At 36.7% G+C, this 24983-nt stretch overlaps 1 protein-coding gene across 6 annotated transcripts in view; it reads left to right on the top strand.

Annotated features, from left to right (window-relative positions):
* sipa1l1 (signal-induced proliferation-associated 1 like 1) overlaps positions 1-24983 on the top strand; it is a 63392-nt gene that overhangs the window by 4710 nt on the left and 33699 nt on the right. The gene's annotated exons all lie outside the window — the stretch shown is intronic.

Below are 24983 nucleotides of genomic sequence, written 5' to 3'. Positions count from 1 at the left end.
TGGTTTCATCATGCAACCTGCATACAATCCGTGTCATTTCAGGCTGTTTGAAATAAACATGGGGGTGAGGCAGCTTTAAAACGATTAATTAAGTGCCTAATTATGTTCAGAAGAGTACTCACTTCTTGTTATTTAATACCTGTTTTGCTGCTTTTCTGAATCCAGTTGGGCTGGGGAGTTGGTGGGAGTGACTGGGGGGAAAGGGAGAAACAGAGGGAAACCGGTTTAAATTATATTTTTAAATACTGGATGTTTAACCCCTTAAAATACGCAAAAAGCTCCTCAATTGTTAGTTTGTTATTTAATGCTCATGACCTTGCATTTTTACATGTGGTATAGAGTGACATGAGTCATGTTCAGGGGAAGATAGTAGTCATTAATGGTTAGGTGAAGTAAGACGTTAGCTTGCATGGTGTGTTATCTGTTTGACCTCACCTTGCAGCAGTGTTTTCACAGCTTTGAGTATATATAGGTTCACTTGAGTTTTAATTTGATTTAGGGTACTGAGGTTTACTTAAGACCTCCTTCACACTCCGTTAATGAAAGCTTATTTTATTTAGTGTTAATCTGCTTATAATGATCTCCAGCCTATTGTGATATTGTTACTGTTTAATCCACTTTCAGTGTAGTGTTTATGTGAATGATAAATCTGTAATGGATTTGCACCAGGGCTAAGTGGTTTTGTGGTTAAAGATGTAGCTGTGCTAATAGACTTATAAACTTTGTGTTGGCAGCAGTCTATTTTCAGTGCTTTTTCTGTGTGTGTGTGTGTGTGTGTGTGTGTGTGTGTGTGTGTGTGTGTGTGTGGACATTGCTCTTTATCTTTGATATGCTGATATCAGCAGAACTTCTGGCTGACCCGGTGAGTTCTTACTGGCTCTCTTGAAGTGGATGTATTGCCAGGAAACCGAATATCTCCATGTGAAATCAATTCAATGTCATATGTAACACTGCTTTCGTGGCAGTTACTCTGTAGCGTTCTTTAGCAAAAACTGTCACAGGGTCAGAGAGCCTTTGTTTAAATCAGAATATGCCAGACCTTTCTAATTCTATCCAAATGGAAAACAGTACTCTGAATCGCTAAACATTAGAAGGTTTCGAAAAAGCATATACGCACAAGTACAATTTTGTACATGATGCATTGCATTGATCGATTCAGACTGAAAACCTGAATTTGAGACTGATTCATTAAAAAGAACTGGCTCGTGTGAGTCATTTGTTGGCGTTTCATACATCATATGTTTGTTGATGCTGAATAGCTGTGCAGGACACACTAGAATGCACTGTGGAGATGCACTCTGATAAAGAGCATATCGATTCAAATCAAATTTTCTCATTTGTTGCAGATTCAATTTTCTTGAATTTATTTTTATTTTTGTTGCCTTCCCAACCATTGTAAACTCTATAACCTTTCCAGCAGGAAGTCTGCTATGCTGTTTTGAAAAGGTGTGAGCAGAGAGGGTCATGGGCGAGGCTGGCCATGTGGAATGAGGGAGAGGGATCTGGACTCAATAGAGGTGAGGTCATCCCTTTGAGCTGTAGCAAAGGCCAGCAAACACAGGAACAATCAAATGTGCCTGCCCCAGTACCCTCTGCATCCCTCGCCACACTTTTGTATGCGTGTGAATTTAGCTTTTTTTTTTTTGTGACTCAAAGCAAACATCGTCACCAGGAAGTGAAGGTTAATGATTATTTGGGTAGAGGACAATGAAACGCTGTGCATCTTTGTTGTCGGACACGCGTTAGTTCTAACTTGGATGTGCTGTTTGCAGATGGTCCTGTATTGCAGAGAGCGAAATTGTGGGTTATGTGCTGTTGAAGCTCGGGTTGGACATTTTACTGTATACCTTGGTATTTTTGGTATCTCTGATCTGACTTGCTATAATGCAAATAAAAGGTGATTTAATTTTTTTGTGCAAGTCGCATTACATTGTCCATTCACTCATTGTAAGAATACATAGCTGGTTTAACATGGATGCACTCATATTCATGAATAATATCATACCTCTGTGATCATTTCCTCTGGGATTTTATTCCAGGAGCGACTGTTTTTCCATTGTCATTCAGATGTTTTGAGAAGAGTGATTCACTCCGGTGACAAGCTGTGTTTGGTGCACACTCATTCAACTAAGTGGGCCGTTTTCAATCGGGTCCAGTGAGTGATTTTGAACCTGCTTTGATCAGACTTGGAAAGGTGTCTAGAAAGCTGCCATTCTGGAAGAGCGTTCAGATCTTGTGATCAGCTGTTGTGATCCCACTACTTCTAGTGTTACTTCAAAGAAGATTTGCCATGCTAACAATTTTGCCCAGCACCTGAACCATGAAACAATGCTCTACAAGAGCCACTTTTAGGATAATTGCTAGAAAAATGGCTGTGAGGCACGTCAAACTCACTGAGCACTTTAACTCATTGTTTGCATCTGTCATTGCCAAAGGCTACACAGATTTGAGAACAATAGACAGTTATGCAGTGGAATAGTAGATTTGTTTCATCTAATAAAAAACAAACTACTGTTTTATTATTACAATATTGATTTTAAATTATATTTAAATTATTAAATTGAATTTTACAGATACTATGGTTAGATTTTCTTTAATACCATGCCAGCTATTCTACTTTCTTTTTTTTTTTTCTCCAGGAACTTTGCTTTAGTTGCTTTTTTTTAGTTCAGGTTCACAAATGAACAACCGCACAAGTAAGCAGGATCTCACTTCTTGTTTGTATAATGGCCAGTCAATTAAAACTCAGCAATTGACCAAATTTCATCTGTTTGCTTCCCTTGGGTGATTGTAAGTGTGTTTACTCCCTGTGGAATACATTTGCTCTGTGGCTTTGTTGCTTCTTTGCCTTAGAGTTGTGAACAGATGTGTTTGTATGTCTGGCTATGTGGTTACTATAATTCAGAAACCACAGACAAGCTATAAAAGGGATCTCGCAGGCAACACATTGTCTGCTGTAAGTGTAACGCCTTTAGGAAAGTTTTGTTAGGGCATTTTCTCAGAAAACGAGAAACGTTTAAAAATCCATGAGTGCCTAGAATCCTAAAACTGTTAGGTGAAATGGAACCTGTTTGGAGTTTTTCTTTTTTGGTGTGTTAAAGATTATTGGAATCCAATTCAGATTTAAGATTTATTACAGATTTAAGCCGTGTGCTTTGACAGTACTCTGTATATTCCTACACAGGAAAACAAAGGTACAAAACTCTACCTTTTAGGGTACAATTGGCCATAGTTGGGGTTGTACCCTAAAGGGTATAGTTTTATAACTCTACTTATGGCGCTTTTCCACCGCACGGTATGGTTTGGTACTGTTTTCCACTGAGTATATAGTATCTGGTACCTGGTCCTTTTTATTTATTTTTTTAGTGCTTGAGGTTCTAAGCTTACTGTACAGTGTCCAAAACGTTGCTTGTGCACTCTGCTTAAAACTGGTTGGCCGGAGATAATCTTTATTACCTGCGTCATTGAGCTTGCGCGAGACACACACACAGACTCGCTAGATTTAAATCAACACGGGCAGCAAAGGAACGAATGCGGTTTTGAAAATGTTAAGTGGTCTGTTAAGAAGTACAGACGTTCCCCTCATTGATGATAGCCAAGGATCAGATCGAGTGAGAGCTTGATGGGGCGACGTGGAATGAAAGTGTTTTTCATGAGTCACAGCGGTAGAGGTGACGCATCTATCCGCGACATGCAGATAATCCCACTAAAGCTGTACTAACCTGCAGTGGAAACACAACCTGAACCGTGCCGTACTGAACGGTCTTGAGCAAAATGGTCAAATTTGACCTTTAAACCTTCAGAAGGCCAAGTAAATAAATTGGCTTACAGTTATGTAATTTTATTTTTACAAACAGTATTAATTACATCACACCTTAGTACAACAAGTGTCAAAAACAGATAATAAACATACTCGTGAAGAAGTAATTTAAAACAGTAAAACCTTTTTAAGAGGAAGACAAGAAATTATCTATTTTTCCTTTTCCCTTCCCTTTAAAATGGAACTTCAAAAATTGCAGGAAAAGCTGATGGGTTGGTTAAAAAAACAAAACAAAATTACAATGGAATTACAATGTCATGTAAATAAAATAGAACAAAGAGAATAGTTAAAAATGGTCCCAAAATCTAAAACGTTGCATAATCACTAATAACAATGGAAACGTTATTATCTAACTCTATTATCGTATGAATTTTATACGTAAAACAATCAAAAACAATGTCCTCTCCTTTTCTGTGACGTCTTTACAAAATTAAATTACCCTACATATCTCTTCAGCTCCTTCCTGAAAGCTATCATCATAAGTTACATCAGCCGGTCTATTCGTGGACTTCAAGCAGGGGAACACAGAGGAAAAAAAACAACAACACAGTGCCACATGCGCAAAAATAATAATATGAAATTATTTAGCATTTATTTGAGAATTGTAAACTGCGTTGTAATTCATGCGAAAAGGTCAGTGTAAATTTACTCGCTTCCGAATTAAATGAAGCCGAGAGAGGGAAGTTCTTAAAGCGACAACATCTGTAAAATATGTGCCTCTCACATCTGATTGTACCTTGACTCTTTTTGGGTCCCTTAAAGACTAATTGTGTACCTTTTTTTTTTTTTTAATGGTGCAGTTATGTTTTGTTCCTCTAGGAACAAAATTGTACCTTCACCGTACCTTTTTATTCTGACACAATTTATGAAATGCAAATTAAACTGATTAACCTCATTTGAAAAATCTGTGGGGATTTTCAAGAAGAAAACAAGAAGCTGCGAGTCTTTTAACGGAAGCAGAGTGTGTAGGTTCACTAGCAGATATGATTTATGAGTTATCAAATTAAAAGTACAGGATTGACTCTGTCACAGCAGTGGCTCACTTTTGAGAGAAACCGATTACCATGGCAACTTGTACTGCACAGCTCAGGTGCTCCTGGGCAGGTTAAGTACAGGTTCAGTTCAGCTGAGCATAAAGTTCTCTGCATTCTTTTGTAATGCTCGGTATAGGTAATGTAATGAACCTTATATAAGCTGCTACCTAAAATACTGTAATGCTATGTGTTTTCCTTCATTTTTAATCTCAGATATTATGAAATTAACTCGAAACATTCCTCTCTGGATTAAATTTCTTACTCTCTTTGAACTCCTGGCATCATTCCGATCTCATCATTCTCTCACAATGCCAGCCTGTTCATACAAAGTTGAAATCACCATGTCAGCTGGCAAGGATGGAGAAAAAAAAGGTTCACTCGTTTCTTAAAAGCTGAGAAAATGACTCGATGAAGCACAACATTTGATCATACTTTCACTACTACAAAGTATTCTGTTAAATTGATAGTTAAAAAAACAGCAGCTCTGGTTGCCAAAAATTTACCATAAATCTAGTGACATGTTTCAGTTCTTATTAGGTTATGCTGCATGTAAATTTTTTTTCTAACTTAACTAATATAATGTTAAAGGGGTAGTTAAAATTCTGTCATTTAATTAAACATGTAAGACATTTGTTCGTCTTCAGAACACAAATTATATATTATAAATATTTTTCTGATGAAATAGACAGCAAGCAAACGTCCTCCGTCAAATTCCAGAAAAGTAGTAAAGACCTCTTTTAAAAGGGTGCATGCGACAACAGTGGTTCAAGCATAATTTTATGAAGCTAGCATAGAAATAAAAAATAATGTCTTAAAATAATGACTTTATTCAACTATTCCTTCTCTTGCTTCTCCGCTTCATTCAACTATTCCTTTTCGGAATCCATTATTTAGAGTTCCACGACACACGCTCGTAGTCTAAATATTACAACATTTTCGACTTGGGGTTTTAAACGGACTCACTTCCCTACATGTTAAACTTAGCAGCCTGCCTGGCGCTGTTTGTACTTGAACAATGCATCCATCAAGTGCGCTATTACTTGGTGTGATTGAGCTTACAATTTTCACTTGTTTCAACCTGGCAACCGCATAGCAACGGTCCGTTAGCGCGTGAGGTTGTAATGTAGCCTATTAAATAGCTTTTGTTCGAGTGCCTAATGTAAAATCCCAGTGTAGAACCATGAAAAGGTCTGTGGTACAACATCTGGTGACAAACGTTTAAAAGTGTTTCTCGTTCACTGGCTTGATTCCCAATTTCACAACACCTGCCTGACTTTTGCTCAGGTGGGTGAAAACTGCGAGGCAGCATCCTCTGTTTGTCTTGTTGCCTTAGAAACGAGGATGCAGCAGCAGTAACGGCCTTGGTGTGTAATGATGGTAATTAGCAGTCATTTTCTCCTGTGCGCCTGCAACATTCCTCTGATCTCAATAGACAGTGCTAGAGGAGAAAATGTCTGTTGCTGAGCTTTCTGTAGGATTTTATTTTAATTTTTTGGCAACTCTGAGGAACGTGAGCTTTGTTTCCCGCGTGATGCGTCACTAATGATGCCAGTGAGCGTTTCTTTTTATCGAAGCAATTATTGGAGACTTTGCCACACAACAGAAGCGCATATAGAGATTTCAGGTAGAGGAAAAGCATGCTTGACCATGACTTGGTTATTTTTAACTCTGAGCAGTGATTCAAATCTCATTTTCGCTCTCCCTTGCTGACTGAAAGAGTATAGGAAATGCATTAGTGGGAAATGAAGCAGTGCCCAAGACTTCTCACCTAGACACACACACACACACACACATTCTGAGACATTTAAGTGCAGCTACCCTGCTGCTCTCTGAACTTCACTCACATCGACCTGGGCTTGAAAACACAGTATTAAAAGACCATATGTGCTGCTTTGGCCCTAATGATAGATTGACATCTGAGAGCTGGAGTTATGTAACAATCTCTATAAAACAGATGGATAGTGGTTTAATCAATACAGGCTTGCTAAAATATGTGATATAGAAACAGATATGATGTTCATGTAGCTACTGTAAACTATTAACTCATTTACTCAGATTACTGTCATTTCAGACAGTATTGTGCTGTACAAATTGTTTACAAATTTGTTTGGCTGGTTTAGCCTACACTTTCAAGAAAAAAAGGCACAAGAACCACCACAGTGACGGCTTTTTGGCTTTTTGCAGAAGTCAGTGGCATCCAAATTAACATCGATTTATGTAAATATTTTTATATTATTGAAAATATCTTCAATATTGTTTTTCACAGAAAGAAAGTCATACAGGCATGGAATGACATGAATGTAAAAATTTGTAATAGTAAAATTAGTGTGCGAGGTGAAAATATGCATCTATACATTTATGCGCATCTTGTCAGTAAAGCCAAACAAATTCTTGTCTGTAAATCTCGATATATCAATGAATTTATCACCCAGCCCTAAGTAAAATAGATAATTTGTGATCTCACACACACATATATATTGTGTCATTTATATCCTTCAAATGGCTGAATGCAAAAAACTGTTTCACTTTCAGTGTTAAAATATTTTCTTTTATGCCAGTTCAGAATTGTTTGTTTGAGCAACATGACATGTTAATATCTGGTTAGGTGCTTTTGAGCAGCCTGTTTTTGTAGCTGTCAATGTACAGTCATCATTGTTGCAATTTTAGACCTTTAGTACCATTGAAAGGTATATTTCAACTTTAAATCCCCTTTTTTTAAAAATGGATGCCCTCAGCATCATTCTGTCAACATCTCTCCTGCCAGGTCAGCTCACGTTCCTTGAGGCAGGGTTTGCAGCATGCTTCTGAGCTGCCTCGTGCTCCTTCACTGTAGAGATGTATTGAGAAGTCCCTGCCCCCACAGTTAATTGTTTTGTTTTGCATGGAGCAGCCCAGATGTCTGTAGTCAAGGAATGACTCGAACCTTTCTTAGGATGTTAGCTGCATGGGTGAAGGCATTTGAGAAAAGGCTTAGCAGCAGGCCTTTCTTTTAGGGCTTTTTTTTTTGTGGCACAAAGCCGTACATCTGTCAAAGAATCACATGGCTTGTGCCCCGTGGACCTGCGCTGTGCTCAGAAGAGGGATTACCCAAGAGCCCCACTACAACCTTTCTCACAGTCATTAAACGTGGACTTGTCAGTCTCATTTTAATTACCTAAGAAACAGGAGGATACACGTCATGCCACTGAAGGTTTTAATATTCATCTTCCCTACCCTATAAATATAAATGCATTGGCTTGTCATGAATATTGCTTGCATTATCTGGTCTAAATTTAGTTTGCTTTTTCTTTTTTTATAATGATAATATCTGTATCTAAATGCAGAGATGGTAATGTAAGCAATGTTTTAAAGTGAGGATCCCTGCTGAAGATGACAGTGATATCTTGAAATGCAACAATAATGAACCCATTTTTGAGCCTGACACAATTGACACTCAATTATGTTAAGTAAAAAAAAAATATTAACAATCACATTGCTGTATCTCACTATAATGTATTGACCATGTAGATCCTTGTATTGATGTTTATTTATGCACTGAAATTGTGTCTAACAATTCTGTGTAAAAGAAATTTAAAGCCAACCCTGCATTCATGCTAGGTCTCAGTTACACAACTGAAGCGGTTTCAATCGCAATCCAGTTATGGTATTATGATGCTTTGTATCGTGACATGTGTCACAATGTGTATTGTATCATGAGGTAGTAGGAAGCCCAAGCTTTTGTTTTTGCCATCTGGTCACTTTGTTTATGATTTTTGTTGCCCCTAAAGTTATGAAAATTGCGGTTTGTGTGTCTTACACAATTATGCAAATGAAAGGAAAAGCACTCTAGGTAGTGTACTCTCTAGTCAATGAGTATCCCCATGCCGCTGTGGCATCATCCCTGCAGCTCCATTTGTTTGTCACAGAGGACATCATGAAAACAATAGCGGCTAAGTGAAACAGCAGCAGCAGCAGGACTTCAGGCCTGGATAAAGGCTGAGCTTTAATTAGGCCCAGTCCATGGTAAGTGGAATGACCTAAAGCTCTCATTAACATGACTCCCCCTTTCCTCAGGGTTCCTCAGGGGGTCTCCATCACACCGCAACGGTATCGACCACCTCAGCACCTAGCCAACAATAAATTTGAACACCATGCGAATGCATTATATGGCTGTTACCCTAAACTCCGGATGTGTCCAATTAAGCTTCATCAGAAGCCTGCATAGAGTGCTTTAAGTGCACTCAGATAATGAAGGATAGCACCTGTCATTTTTTTACTGCTATGCAAAAAGAGCCGGGATTATGTGAAATGTCAGCCGCGAGGAAATAACGAGAGTTAAACCTAATTCTTTCCGTAACGTTTAAATCTGTGGCTTAAACAAGGTCAGCCAATATTATTAAAACCAAATCACCTATTAAGATGCTTATCCTGGAAAGAAAACCCAGCTCAACCTTTCTGGTAGGAGAGGTACAATATTTCACTAGCTGCTTTCATGAGAATATACCTGCAGTAGGAACAGTTAAATCTTGGCTTTGTGTGAATCTTTCATATGGGGAATGAGTCAAACTCCCTGAGGAGCTGGAGGCCGCAGAGGGAGTTGGAAGTCCGCTGCTCATGCATCTGCAGTCCACTTTGTTTTGTGGCTGAGCTGATTTATTTCATACTGGCGGAGTCTCTCGCATTCACTGCTCTTCCAGATATAACTGCTTCCCCCTTCGCGCACTCACAGTCAGTTCCCAGGCATGCAGTGAAAAACAGATGAATGTCTGCTTGTCTTATAAGCCTCACCTACAAACATGATAGACGCATCGATTTCTTCACCTCAAAGAATTTCTCAAATGTCTTCTGGTGTTCGCTTCCACCGCTGCGTTAAAGGGATAGTTCAATCAAAACTGAACATGCAGCCTCGAGAATGTTATACAGGTTTGGAACATCATAAGGAACGTCATTAGCCAGGTTTTCATCAAACGTGGGGTATTTAGCTCGTGCACGAAATTGGAATATCGCGAAAAAACATTCGCGTATAAGCACTGTTTTCATCCAGCGAGTCAAAAAGAACAAAATCACCACTTTCTGATGAACTGGTATTACATATCACTAAGAAAAGTAGAAGCTTTTGAATGTAATCATTTTCAATTATAATAAATGACTCGTGCCTCAGAGCTAGCAGACGAAACACAAATGCAGTCATTGCTTTCAAAGGTGTATGCTTGCTGTTAGGGGAATGCAGTAGGACACCGTGTCCTGACTACACGTGCCGCGATGCCGCAACATGTGGAAAAAGGTATCTCTTCCATGTTAATCAGTTGTTTGTTTTATTTTTTTGCCACAACAGCAAATTTCTGTTTTAGAAAGTTTTAGAAACTGTATTCCATGACAAAAATGGTATCAGTATGTGCATTTTATTATGTCAAAAAAGTTTAATATTTATCTATTTCCTTGAGTGCAACATTCAGTTCTGGTCATACAGAAATACTGTGCTCTGCCGTTTCATTTCATATTAGATGCTGTGCAGTGAGATTGGTCTGCTGGTTAATCAGGTTTTGCCATCCCATCATGCAAAGTTCTGAGATCTCCTGTTATTCACATTAACCTCTTTTTACATTAAAAAAAACAATCTCAAGCAGTCTTTTTTTATATTATATAATAAAATAGAATTTTGAAGATTTCGGTGACTTTTGTATACTTACTACGAGTGAAAATTGTCGCCAAATTAACTTAAGTCATAATGTGCATTTTATAGTAAGTAGTTTTTCTTTTGCGGTTTTCTTAAATGGACATAAGTGACATTACGTATTACATTTTGATAGTAAAAGCAATGTGACAAAAACATGAGTCATGAAAATATACAAAAATAACTATATCAATTGTAAATATATAAAGAAGTACATTTTACAAGAAAATATTATTTCAGTCTTCTTCAGAACTTCACATTTAGCCTAATTTTTGAGGGAAAATAGTTGGGAACCACATAATACAAAATGAAACAAATGTTTGGAAGGTGGAATCAAAGTTTTGGACCATGCAACAGAAACAAGTCTGAAAACAACCCAAATATCTCAGTGGGGCGAGCAGATGAGAGCTGCTCGTCATGAGCTCTGCACTAATTAAGTTGGCATATTGGCTTCCCCAGGCAGAACACTAAGATGTCGAGTGTACACAGGTGTCGTATCTTTGCTCCTACCACAGGTCCTCAGTTGGATTTTATGTTAAACGCTTTGTTTTCCTCTCTGTAGGTAAGAGATTGCACTAGAGTCAAGCGTGGGTATTACAGTAATTTTTATATTTGACACATTAAATTAACTTTTTTTAAAACATGCAATAAAAAGGTGTTGATTTCACAGCGAGAACTTGATTCCTTTCCACCTGCTGGCATATTACAACTTCAAATAGTTTCGTGGGGCATTTCAGGGGCGCTTATGTAAGAGGTATAAAAAGGTGATAATTACTTCCAGGGTTTTGGGCTTTTGTGTGTCCTGCAGGAAGGTGTGAGGGCATAACCCCTGTCTTGTATCGGTGCTTTGAATCATCTTGCATATTATTTCTCAGTCTGACTCATCATATAGTAACTTCAGGAACTGCTGAACGTGTGAGGCTTCTTTGGTTGTTTTCTGAGACCGATCACTAATATTACTTGAACAAAACGGAGACAGATGAACTGTCTGGGCACCGAATATCCTGCGTTATTGAGCGTTGGCGTTCACTGTCACTTGGCAGACATTTAGACCTCACAGAAGAGCATGGAGAGTTTATCTTTTTTATGACTTGTAATGTGGTTGGGGGGGTTTGACATTCCAGTAACGTTTGGAATTCTGCCGCTGACTAAGAAGCTGGCTCTATCCCATTTTCTTTAATGTGGGAAATGTTTTTCTCAGATACTGTTTTTTTTTGTTTTTTTTTTTTTTTTTTTCCCCAGAATGCACTCAAAAGTATCTTCACGTGGAGTTTGAGGGTGTTCATTTGGTGCAGTATTAAACCACGCTGTGCCCTTTCACTGCACCAAGCTCAAATGTAGCATTTACTGTGTTTGGTTTAATTCTGGATGGGCGAGCTAATCTCGGGTGACTTCAGCTCAATTACTTGACTGTGCACATGGTAATGGAGCACCTGCTGGTTTCAGGCTAATGCTGAGGACATACTGTGAACTTTTTTTAATGTAATTTTTCTTCATTATGTTCAGTTGTTGGTGCATGTAGACACAGAGGAAGAGAGAACCTGAGTGGCGTCCTGCCCTTTGGGGGATGCACATGTTATTCTCGATGGCCATTGCTGAGTTGAGGAAAAGAAAAATTGTTCAATTTGTTGTTTCCTAAATAGAAATTTTAAAATGGTTTATTTTTTAATTTTATTTTCATCACTCATCATTATTTTAGAGCTTTTATTTTAGTTTATAGCAGTAGAGTACATGTTGTTAGTATATTGTAGTTTACTCTGTATGTACTTGTGCTGTTGTGATACTGTTACAACATTTTAATATTCAGTGAAATTTCATGTTTTTTTTTTTATGCTAATGGCATTGCGGAAAGTGTGAATATGATTTTGAACCAATTCCATTGTTTTGAATGTTGAATATTAACAGGAAATAACAAATTAGTAAGTTATGGGCCTTACAACAGTGCACAGTTCTTTGACAACATTTATTAATTTTGGTTAATGTTATAATTAACATTAGTTAATTATAAATGATTATAAATGAAATAATAGTAACAGTGCACAATAGTATGTAGATGAACCTTAGTTTAGAAATGCTGTAATGTTGTCACTTGTTAGTTAATGGTGCTTAATATGGTAAATGGTAACAAATTGAACCTTGTTGTTAGGTGTTGCAATTAAATGAATGTATGTAGGTTTCAAGTATTTTGAAATTAGGTAAACAAGGCTTCCTTTTTCATTTAATTATTTAAGTAAACTGTCTGTAATAAAGAACAAAGAAATAAATTAAGTGCTGCGAGTGGATTTCTGTTTTGGTATTGTTGATTAAAAAAAATAATATTGCCATCAGGGCATTAATCAGAGGCTTGTCTATTAGTCTGCATTACACTGCAATGCCTATTGTGCAGTTTTCATATTTTTATATAAATCAGTGCTTTTATTTACCCAAATCACTTAAGGCCCAATTTAATTAACCACCAGGTGATTTCATTTGTAACTATAACCAATTCAGTCTGACAACACAAAGGTGACAAAGTGAGTTGGTTCAAGGTTTTACAGGACTGATCTTTTTTTTTTTTTTTTTTTTGTAGTATGGACTTGATAGTGAATTACTGATGCATTTGACATTCCTGTTCATTGCAGTATCTGTACGATTCAGCGGTGCAGCGTGGCATATGGAATTTGGAGTGGAAACAGGAAACCTCCTGGTGGTCCGCCAAATAATATTGGATCCTCATGCACACTTTTCAAGCTTCTTTTTGTGTAATGGTTTTCAGATTTAATCTGACATGCTCAAAAGACAGGTTTGTTCAATCCTCACCATCGAGAGTAGCTTGAAAACCTGATGAAAATACTCAGAAAAACAAATACGACATCAGGGGCCAAAAAACACAAAGCCCCTTGGTACGTGAACGCCATCCAAAGGCTGAAATAAATAAATCCCAGACTGAAGGAATTTGACTTTTTTCCTTTTTTGGAGAAGGGTTTGGCTGAGATGCTGTGAAAGCAGCTGTAGGATAGTGTGGTTTTGGCTCGACCCCTGTTATGGTTTTAACAGGGTTCTTCCTCTTCCCACCCGTCACTGCTCGCCCTGCTTTGGAGGAATGCAGACAGGCCTTTCTCAGGGTAATCTGTCTCTAATATGAGCAGCAGCTCTGCAGATATATTTTAGGTCCACTGACCCCTTTCTAGTCATGGACCTGTCTTTAACACTTCTTCAAACTCTGTTTTTGTCCTTTGGGTCAAACTTTTTTTCAATCTTACAAGTAATTTATATTATTACCATTATGTTGTTAATACTATATTATATATAGGCTCTAGCGCTAAGATTGCTTTATCATCTGGTGACCTTACATACACCCTAAAAACAATAGGTAAACAAAAGTTATATTATATTTATGGCATTATAAATTATTAGTTATATTATTTTTAGAGTTAAATTATATCACATTACATTACTTTATCATGCTGTATTATGTGATGTTAAATCACATCTAAAGCTCACATACACAGAAAGCAGCTGACACACCACATGTAAGTAACTAATATCTTTTATTTTTTTTATTGAGCTTAAGCTCACTCACACACATACACACACACACACGTTTATGTTAAAAGCATGCAGGAGTTGCGAAAACAGTTATGTCTGTATATTTTTAAGTGCGACGTCTATAATCATTCACAAAAATCATGGAAAGTCATTGGTCAGAAGGTGTCAGAATTTGGGAAGAACATACAAATCTATTAAAATATACAATTGAATGTGAAATAAAAGTAGGCTTCTATGGAGCAATACTGAATGGTTTTCGAAGACATTCCTCCATAACCTGAAGGAATTCCTCTCTCTTAGTGTTTGTGTAACCCATCCTGAGCTTTATCTGTCCCAGCTTGAGGCTCGTTATAGGTAATGGGTTCTCTGACAAATGAGGTCCTTCCCCTGTTGGTGGACATCGTCAGCGCAACTTTACGTGTACACGGATCCAGTCAGAAAGCTAGATGGGGTGGATGATTGGCATTTAGTGGGTGAGTAAGTGGTAAAGCGTTGGATGTGTTGTGGGGGATTTGACGGGGCTCCCTGTGGATTCTCAGTAAGGAAAAACCAAGATGGAAGCAACTATACTCAAGACAAGGATGGTCCAAGCAAGCATATTAAAAGTTGGCTTTGATTCATCACTAGCATTTGTTTATAGTGGGAAGCGTTTCAACACCCCAAACAGGTTTCTCTGGTTATTGAGCGGTATCCATGGTTACATGTTAAAACAAGTTTTCACTTCTTTTTTTTTGTCTTTATTAATGGGAACAGTAAGAGAAAAAACAACAGAGGGGACAATGCAGAATAGATTCATGCAATTTTTCCATGTGCAAATACGTTACACAAATATTACATTCAGGTGTCAGTAGTTGTTAGATTTTTGATACACAATGCACTAACCACTCGTCTCTGGGTAACTGTTCATCAACATAAGCACATTATTTCTACAAAGCTAAAAAGAGCAGCGTGTGTATATCTCACAGTGGTGTGTTTGCGTCACAGGGGTGGTCTGAGCTGCTGAAAGTGTCCACAGGAAAGAAAGGCACACAATAGAGAGGAAATGAACGGGTGTGTGATAATGGCTGCTAGCGCTCCAGTCCTCACATACTCGGTGAGATCTTGGAGCATAAGATCTGCTTCAGGCCTCAGCAGATGGAACTGAAGATCAGTCGACAGACTCCATGACTAATGAGTTCTCCAAACATCTGGACTTTGCTTGATGGCTACTAAAAGCGATGTATGATTTTTATACATTACATTTCATTATATAATATAGCCCAATCAGTACATCTCTGCATTGAGATTTTAAGCGCCATAATTTCAGTCTTTCTAAGCTGATCACCATGGTTACTGGCCTGGGTACTTCCAATGCATTGTCTTTTTCTCTTGTGCTGAAGTTTATAGCACCTTGTGGGCATCGCAGTGGCACACTATAAATCAATAATGCGACTGCTCTATTGCAGAGTAATTGAATCAGTACTGGTTCTCTCCCATTTCACTTGGACACAATATGTATTCACTTGGATACATACATATACACACACACACACACACACACACACACACACACACATTTAAGGTTGGTTTTGTACGTGTTGTTTCATGTTAGCAGGATTTCTCATGGACTCAGCGGCAGCACTGTGGGATTCTAGAGTGACTATTGTCTGTCTCATATCACATATTTCCCATGACACCAGTCTGTCATCATGTGACCCGATGTTGTGACGATGGTAGAAGCAGCCTAGGCACTGGACCTTTATCTTGATATGAATACATCTATTTATTAATTTATTTAGTTGTTTGTTTATAATAAAATTGTTACTATTATAAGTATCAAGACAAATCGTTAATATTAATAATAAATAGTAGCATTATTATTAATGCTATTGTTTTTGTATTTGTTATATATATATATATATATATATATATATATATATATATATATATATATATATATATATATATATATATATATATATATATATATATATATATTATATATATATATTATTATATATATATTATTATATATATATTATTATATATATATATTATTATATATATATAATATTAATAACAAATTGAATATATTAAATTATCTACTAATATTTTTTATGCTTCTGTAATATTAATATAAATATATAATTCATTATTGTTTTGATAACAATATTTTATATAAATGTATAGTACATTATGAAGAGTTATTAAAGGGTTATTATAATTATTCATAATGTGCACTGTAATGCATTTTACCTTATAAATAATTGTAAAGAATTATCAACTAAATTTAAAATGCATAGTATAACAATAAAATAAGTGTTATAATTTATTACAATTATTCATGAGATTGTACTAGGCTTTACAGGGCATAATTGATGCATTAAAACTACTTTTATAATGCATTATACATAAAGGCTTTAAGTAAAATATTACCATTTTTCTTTATGAATGAAAATATGCATGCATTAAGTTAGCAGCCCATATTCCTCCAATTGTTGCATTAAATTTGCAAACGCCATGTAACACAAGATATTTCATTTGGTCTCAAAGCTTTCAAGTAGTCCTCTATTAAAGAGTTGTGCTAGTGTTTAGAAAGAATGAACTGGAGACTTTAAATATAGCACTTAACCTTAAGATGTTCCTAGGAGATTTCTTTCTGTTGAATGTGTAGTATTGCTTTTGGACAAGTAAGCAACTGCTAAATGACAATAGCTATTATCTTACTGTGCACCCTGGGTTTATGCACCATTTGATGAGACAACACTGAAATCTCCAAAACCACACAGCAAGCGTGAACTTGCCATGCCTTTGTGAACCTGATTTGTCTGGTTATACTCCTGGCACGACTGCAACAGCTTGAATTTAAGGACATAGCCTGCACAAATCAGAGCGGGCTGTTTTGTGTTCATCTTGTTGGGGAAAAAAGAGAAAAGCTCTTAATTTCGGGCTATTTGACCTGTCCACTTTGAGCATTTAACAACTGAGCACTGCAGCGCATTTCAGAACTGGAACATGAAGTTGCTTTTGAAAATGTATTTTAACTATTTTTAAGCAAGCAAATGAGAAAAGGTGGGTGAGTCAGTCATGAGTATTTTGCCATTTAAGAGGGCCTTTAGAGTTTAATGACAGTAAATGGATTGTTTAAAACTGGCATTTATTTATAGCGAGCTGTTCCTTTCAAAGCTGATAAGACTTAAGTCTCCAGCACATATCAAAACTCAAATCTTGAGCAGCCTAGCAATTCAGTTCAATGTGGCTGTGCGCAAATATAGAAATCACACGAATAAATGACATTTTAAAATGTATTAAAATGCAAAACGGCTATTTATCTTAGAGTTTTATCTTTTCTGATACATCGTTTAGCTTCTTTTCTGCTTAAAATGTTAAGTAAAATATAGGTTATAATAATAAGACCTGTCTGTATTAAAAACTTCAACTCATTGTTTACAGATTTATTCTCCATGTTTAAATTTTGCCTTTAAATCTTGAATGCATCATTTTACTGTCATGATTTATACTTAATCATCCTAATTTTTAATAAATGGATCAGTCCTGGTCAACATTGTCAGATGCTGTGCTGGTTCGAAAATTCAACTGCTGGTTATTTTCTTGCCTTCTTTGACATAACTTTAAGTTTTTAGGAATAAATGGCTTATTCTGAATTAAATTTATAGCCTAAATGTCAGGGAGTACAGCTGCATGCTCTTTAAAACAAGACCTTGGCAGCGTTTATTCACTCTTCTCTTTAGTTCAGCCTGATTAATTAATGTGGGACCAGTACTTCTGTTGAATCATAGATCTTTGTTTCTTCAATAGCATTTGGGTTAAATAGAGAAAAGGAGTAGGCGACCCTCATTTATCAAAATAAATGCAGAGAGCCGAATCGGTCCTGAAATCTCTGCGTTTACCTTCCCCTCGTCACCTCACAGCCGCACGGCAGCTTTGGTTTCCACCCACTCACTCTCAGTCTTTCACACGAGCCCCGTGGAGGCAAATTACAGGAGAGGGCACTGGGCTAAAGCAGGTGCACCCAGAAGGTGTGATTAAAAACTTTCTGAAATTTGAACCAGGGGGAGGTTAGGAGGACAGACCGCAAGCGGTCCAAAGACAGCACTTTTAGCATCAGTTTAAAACACTAGATCTTACTGTAGGTAAAACCGTGATGGTGGTAATATTCGGAATTGCAAAATATCTCTATTCACTTAAAAGCAGCTGATTTATCTGACAGGCCTGTATAGCAGATCAATGAAAACATTCGTTTTTGAGTGGGGTGCATTTCGTCATATGCTGATAGAGTCTTTATTAAAATAATGGCTTCACAGCATTTCATATGAGGAAACATCACAGCCGTATTATACTGTGTAAAAGATGACCGTCTCTCTTTCCCTACAATTTAGTTACAGTAACACACAATTCTGTAGAGAATGTCTGGACTGAGACTTGAGACTGCTTATTTTTTCTTGTAAAGATTATGAACATTTCAAAGTGGGCTGCAACTTGATTAGACTGGGGAAAAAAAACAAAACTAGACTGAAATAAAATGATGAAATGAAATAAAATAAAGCTAAAAATTAATCACGTAATATAATTATTCAGTTACATGTAAACTACATGTTAAGTGGCTAAATAAAGTAAAAAAAAAATAATAATTCAAATAAAAAAAAGTTCATTTGGCTAAAAAAAACTGATACATTTAATTATAAATAGAATTGTAAATTAATGAATGAATTATTTATTATTATTATTATTATTATTATAGAAAATAGCTGAAAAAATATATAATAATTAGTCATTTAGTTATGATTGATATAAGCTTGGCAGTGCATCCCATGACTTTAAGGCAGTAATCACAATTATAATTTGTTCCCACATGAGGTTAATTAACTATAATTTTCAGTACTCTATGACCCATTTTACCATTTAACTATCTTGTTTGCACATTTCTGGCATTTATTTTAAATCGGGGGCTAGTCAAGTAAAAAGATTAGAATCAATGCTTGTGTTTTTCGCGTCCATTAGCCAGTACTGAAATCTAATTACACTTTCGTAAACTCTTTTCAAAGAGGAAATCCAAGCTTTCATAGGACCTGTATTCAGATAGGGAGGCTCTGCTCATTCTCTCTAAGCTCACTGTGTGTTTACCTTCAGACCTCCAGGTTGATCCTGTTTTACTCTCAGAAACTTCCTCCATTTCCCCGCCTGGGAGAACAAAGTCTGACAGCTCCTGTCAAAAGCCTTCAGGCGGAGAGAAGTCGTTGCTGTCCGACCCAAGCGCAAAGAGGCTTTTGTTATCTGAATCTCCAAACCTGAATGTTCACACCAGCAGAATTAGAGCTTGTTCGCAAAAGCTAAGCACAACAAAATTCGACAGAGTTCAGGGGTCTCGAGGAGCCTTTGTTGTAATGTCTGAACACCCTGTGAAAGCGATCAGTAGTGGTTAAGTAGACGCGAGACAGAAAATTCAATACAGAAATGGCTGGTTGAACTGTGCCTTGAAAGCTCTAGAAGGGAAAGCAAGAGTGCATCCCGTGTGAATGAACAGCTTCAGGTGTCACTGTGAGTCAGAGGAGAGAAATGTCCCAGCAGTTCCCATGCTGTTATAATCGCAGCTCCCAGCCAGTTTCTCCTCACCAGTTTTGGGACTGTGAAATTCAACAGATTTGAGGAAGTTTCAGAAATGTGCTGAGAATGGCTCTGGAGTAAGATTTTCCTGTCATAAGGCCACCTAAAGGAGGTTAAAAATAATAATAATAAAATAATGACATGTTCTAGTTTTGCCATCAGCTTGCAGTAATGAGTCACTGTTGCCGATTCAGTTTTCAGCTGTGCATTTTATTTCACATTTTTGCTTCCCTATTTCTTCCTGTTCTAGAAAGGGGGAAATAGAACTTCCTTTGCCGTGTCAATGACATGAGCCGCTCTGGCCACCATACGCTCCCAGCTGAGGAAAATGGTGCTATTGGCTACGTCCCAGCAAGCTTAATGACCTGTCCGGGTCTTAGACTGGAACAGCACAGTGAGATTAATTCACAGAGTTGGAAAAGGGATGAGAACTGTCTTTACATGATTCTTGTCTGCTCCACGATCTCTGGCGGAGTCTATAGACCTGCCATTTACAAGACTTTATCTGGAATTGCGCATGGATTTTGTTAAATTCTATTTTAAAATATATGCTTACGCAATTCTGAGGTAATCCGTAAATAATTGCGTGTTGTTTTGGGTTGTTTGGTTTTGGTAAATGGTGAAAAAGAGTCTGAATTGTCTATATTTTGTTTTTTGGAAGATTGTTTCCTGTAGCAGAGAGCTGGTATTTTTTAGAACCGCTGATCCTTATCCGTTGCTGTAATTTTCTTGCATAGATGTTAAATGACAGTTTTCAAATTCAAAACTTTAATATGTTTTGCATATTGCAAATAGTCTTATTAAACATGCTCATAAACTACTATAATATGTTGAATATAGACTAGACTATTTATTTACTTTACATTTTCAAAAACATTTAGTTTTTTTTTTTTTTTTTCAGTTGTCTCGTGCTCCTTCAGAAATTATTCTGAAATGCCATTTTGGTGCTCAAGAAACGTTTTTGATAAATTGTATATGTTTTTGCCTTTTTTTCAAAATTAAACTTTATTACATTAATATAATTTAGGTAAATAAACACTTATTTTGCCTTTTGTATCTACTAAAAGCAAGAAACCATTTTACATCTACATTTGATCCTCTATCACTGTCTGTTCAATTTTATCTACTTAAAAAGCCTTATTTTTTGTAATAATAAAAAAAAACAATAACTTGACCCTCTAACATTTTCTTTATCTCTTTCCTATCTACTTTTTTATTGGTTTTTATTGGTTTGTTTTTCATTAAAAAACCTTGCTACATTTACAGCATTCGACTAACCTGGACATGTCTCAACATGTTTTTCTTTTGATCGCTTGTATTCTTTCAGTTGTGAGTTGTAAATGTAAAAAAATACATAACATTATTTGCACAAAACATTAAATATGTCGGGAATTTTTTGGGATAAAATGACAATAGGCGGGAGAGTTTTTTTAATTTTTTGTTTATTTTTTTCTATCTCTGGTCGTTATGTATTCATCACCTGTTTTTTTTATCCACATAAGATTAACGATGGCTCTTAAATAATAGTCTCTTTGTAGAAACTTGGTGTAAGGTATGCGCTCTAGGGCGCAAGGATGAAACAGCTGGATTGACATCACGGTGGCTTTCTGAGTCACCGTCTACTCTGTGTTGAACTTGCAACCTGTGACATCTCGTCTCTGTTCTTCTCTCTGGCAAAGCAGGCAAAAAAAAAAAAAACGGATCTGGTGCAGTGAGGATCTGCGCATTTCTTGTTTTTCCGTCCCTCTCCTCTGCAGTGCCACAAATACCAACCAGCCAGAAGCTTGCGCTGGTTGATCGTCAGCTTGCGCCCGAGATAAGACGGTCCGCCTCCTAGAAATGGAAGCAGGACACAGTTGTGTGTTTGGATGGTGGTGGCACGCAGGCCTGTACGGGAGGCACATATCAGAAGCGCTGCTGCTCATCGCAAAGCCATTTTTGGATGTAATGACTCACTGATATGTTTCCTCCTACACCAACCTGTGGTAGCGGAGGGAGCGCCCCAATTGATGGCTATATCCAGCCAGAATTTTTTTATTTTATTTTATTTTATTTTTTTCCCCTTATTTTTTTTTTTAGCAGTGGCAGAACACCTCTCCTTTTGCTTCGCCAAGGTAACTTACCAATCTCCTTTTGGAGCCCAAATAGCACATGACTGAAGTTTGTGTGGATGTTTAGAAACTTCATTTTTAGTTTAAGGTTGTTGAAGCATCTCACTCCCACGCATCTTATATAAGCGATACCATCATCTTTACACCTCGGCCAAACGTGCTCATAGATGAACAGACTTTATAATTCAGTGAAATACAAAAACAACCGAATCAACCTGTCAGACACCAAATCCCACCTCCTTTTTGTTAGCCATTAATATCTAAAAGTCATTTGATAGCTACACAATGAAACATCACATCTCTGGCCTTCTATTTTTTTCCTTCGCTCTTGTTGTTTTTTTTTTTTTTTTTTTTCATGCAGTTCTCCAAAAGGCTGGAATTATATGGTGTGAGGCTGTTTGACAGCCTCTTCTGTTAATTACACCACAGAGTTCTCTCTTTCTTTTTCTTTCTCCTGCTGTTTTCTTTCTCTCTCTCTTTCTCTCTTAGCTATTTTCGTCTGTTCCTCCTACCATCCCTGTGACTGTGTTGCTAGGGACTGTCGGTGGAATTGTGGATGTTTCTCTCGTAGAGGGAGCCAGCGTTCGTCTGGTTGACGTGCTTACGGTTGACGGCATGCACAAGGCCCTTGGGGCTGCTCGTGAGGAAAGCAATGTTAATTTGTAACACTGTTTTTGGGCCATTATCGTGCAGTGAAGGGCACTCAGTTAAGGAAACAATCTGTTTAATTTTTTTTTAAAGATGGTTTGGATTGTCCTTTTGGTATTAAACGGACTTTGCACTCGTCGACTGAGAATTTGCCATGCTTTTTATGATCATTTGTAAAGACGAGAAAAATCAATTCGGGAGGGATGTTTTGATTGCTGTCTTTTCTGCATTCTGCATCATTTGCAGCAAAAATTAGCTGTACTGTGCTAGTAGACCTTCTAATAACTTTTTTTTTATTATTGTATTAATTATTTTTCCAAATTAGTTGATTTTAATAAAATTTATCAATTATTTACTTATTTGTTTAATTATCCTATACACTAGAAGTAATTTTTTATTATATTATAATATAATATAATATTTTGAAATGTTACTGTTAATGTTGCCATGAATATATCCATTGTTAATGATATGGCTTTAAAACATAATTATGCAATAAACATAGGAAATTTTCTCATTTGTTTCATTAGTATAAATATAAAAATGTACAACCGAGCGCAAACTAATGATTTCAAACATTTAACTTGCAAGTAAGTTTTCAACTCTGCTCAAAAGCTTAAAATATTTTTATTATTGTCAATTCAGCAGGTTTGTTATGTATTGTTTTTTTTAATAATGAAATTTTTTCATATGAATTTAAGCTAATTAAAGCTTGCAGACCTTCTACATATTTTGTTTTCGCTAAACTTTGTGTAGTACAGAGGTTATGGATCATGTCATATTAAATGACAGTCCTTCCCCCTTCCTGTCTTTCGATCACCTTCTACAAACAATATCTGCAGCTGCACTGACTGAGGTTGGGTATTATATATCCAGCTTACTTTTCACTGTTGTGGAGACCATGAGAGCAGCTCCAGCTGAAAGTTCATGCAAATCGATACCACAAACATGATGTCCTCTGCTTTGCCGACATACCTCCCTTTCATTTTCACGGAACGTGGCCTTGTTTAGTTGAATGAAGCCTTTTAAAATGGCCTTGCTGAGCATTTTACCTCAGTTTATTTATAGATGATGGCGCTAGCTTAAAAAAAAGGTGTGCTGTAAATGCGTATTTAGGAAATGTCAGAGAATTTCCTGATGTGAGCGGAAAAAAGGTTTTCCTATTTAATGTCATGACGCATACTGTGATTTTAAAGAACCTGTTTTTCTCTTTCTCTCTATTTGGCTATTCTGTCTACATGTATTTTGACAGGTTTTGTCAGTTTTCACTGATCTTTTTATAGAAAGAGCCTATTAGATGGGCCATCTCTCTTAGTGAGCAAGGAACGTGTGATTGGACCCAAGGACGAACCTCCATCACACTTTGTTTATTAATAATGAGTCAGATCTATAATGGAGCTTCAACTGATGACATTCCGTTGAATGACTAACTAAGAAAGGCTTTGGAATATGGTCATATTTGGGGTTTGATAGATAAATCTTTCACAAACATATTTGAGGCCTTTTTCCAATTGATTTTTCTCTTTGGTTTTATTAGTTCCTGGAGCTTGCACATAACTCAGGCTTTCTCGCACATACCACGGAGGTAAACTCCATCACTGGGTGGTATTGATTTTTGTTTTACCCAAGATCCCCAGCGGAGTGTGAGCTCGTCATGTGTTTGGCTGAATCACCAATGAAGTAGCAACGTGTGTTTGTACGTATGATCACAGCTGTTAAAAAAGATTAACAGCGAGCTCTGCTTTTCATTCTTCTTGTCTTTGCCTGCTGATGATTCATACGCTGATGGCTCAATCACGCAGACAGAGGAGAGGAAATCTGCTGGCTTTTTTTAATCTCTGATGCTTGCATCACAGGTGAAATGACACAGCTTCACCGCCTCGGAGATTAGTCCAGACTCACCGTGGTGCGTTTGGAAATGAATGCTGCTCACCTCTGATGAATTGCTGCATTTAAATGAAAGTTTTATGCTGCTTGTTCAAAAATGTGATGAAATATATATTTTTCAGGGTTAGCATATTGCACCAAATGTTACCTTATCAGAGAAATGTGCTTAAGAAACATTCTCTTTTGTTTGTTTAGTTGCTAGTTTTCCAGTTCAGTGCATGGGCAGAATCGACTAACGTTTTTTGCATAATTAAATTACCATACTGATATAATTGATATATAAAAGCTGCTTTTATACACCACAGGGCTCAGCAATAAGGAGTTTTTACCTGCAGTATATGTACATTTATTAGCTATAAATGTTAATGTATGTGTATAAATACTCTATTATTATTATTATTATTATTGTTATTGGTAGTGGTAGTGTCTGCATTTCATTATTTTATTTATGATTAATTACTCAAATATTTAAAACAGAATCCAAGCTTAGAAAAGTTATAAATAATAATATAAAAATATTGGTCCGTGTCATTTAATTTCTGAAGTGAATATCCATGCTTTTATTTATGATTATGTGCTAAATTAGGTTGAATTTATTGGTATTTGAAAATTATTAAAGATTAATTTTAACCAAATTCATTGGTGAAAAGATGTGGGAACGGGAACTCAGAGTTCAGAGGGGAAAATTACAGCCATAT

This window comes from Puntigrus tetrazona, chromosome 20 (assembly GCF_018831695.1).
Source record: "Puntigrus tetrazona isolate hp1 chromosome 20, ASM1883169v1, whole genome shotgun sequence".
Lineage (NCBI taxonomy): Eukaryota > Metazoa > Chordata > Actinopteri > Cypriniformes > Cyprinidae > Puntigrus > Puntigrus tetrazona.
Note: the sequence above shows the minus strand (reverse complement) of the source record. Positions and strands in the feature narration are given on the sequence as shown.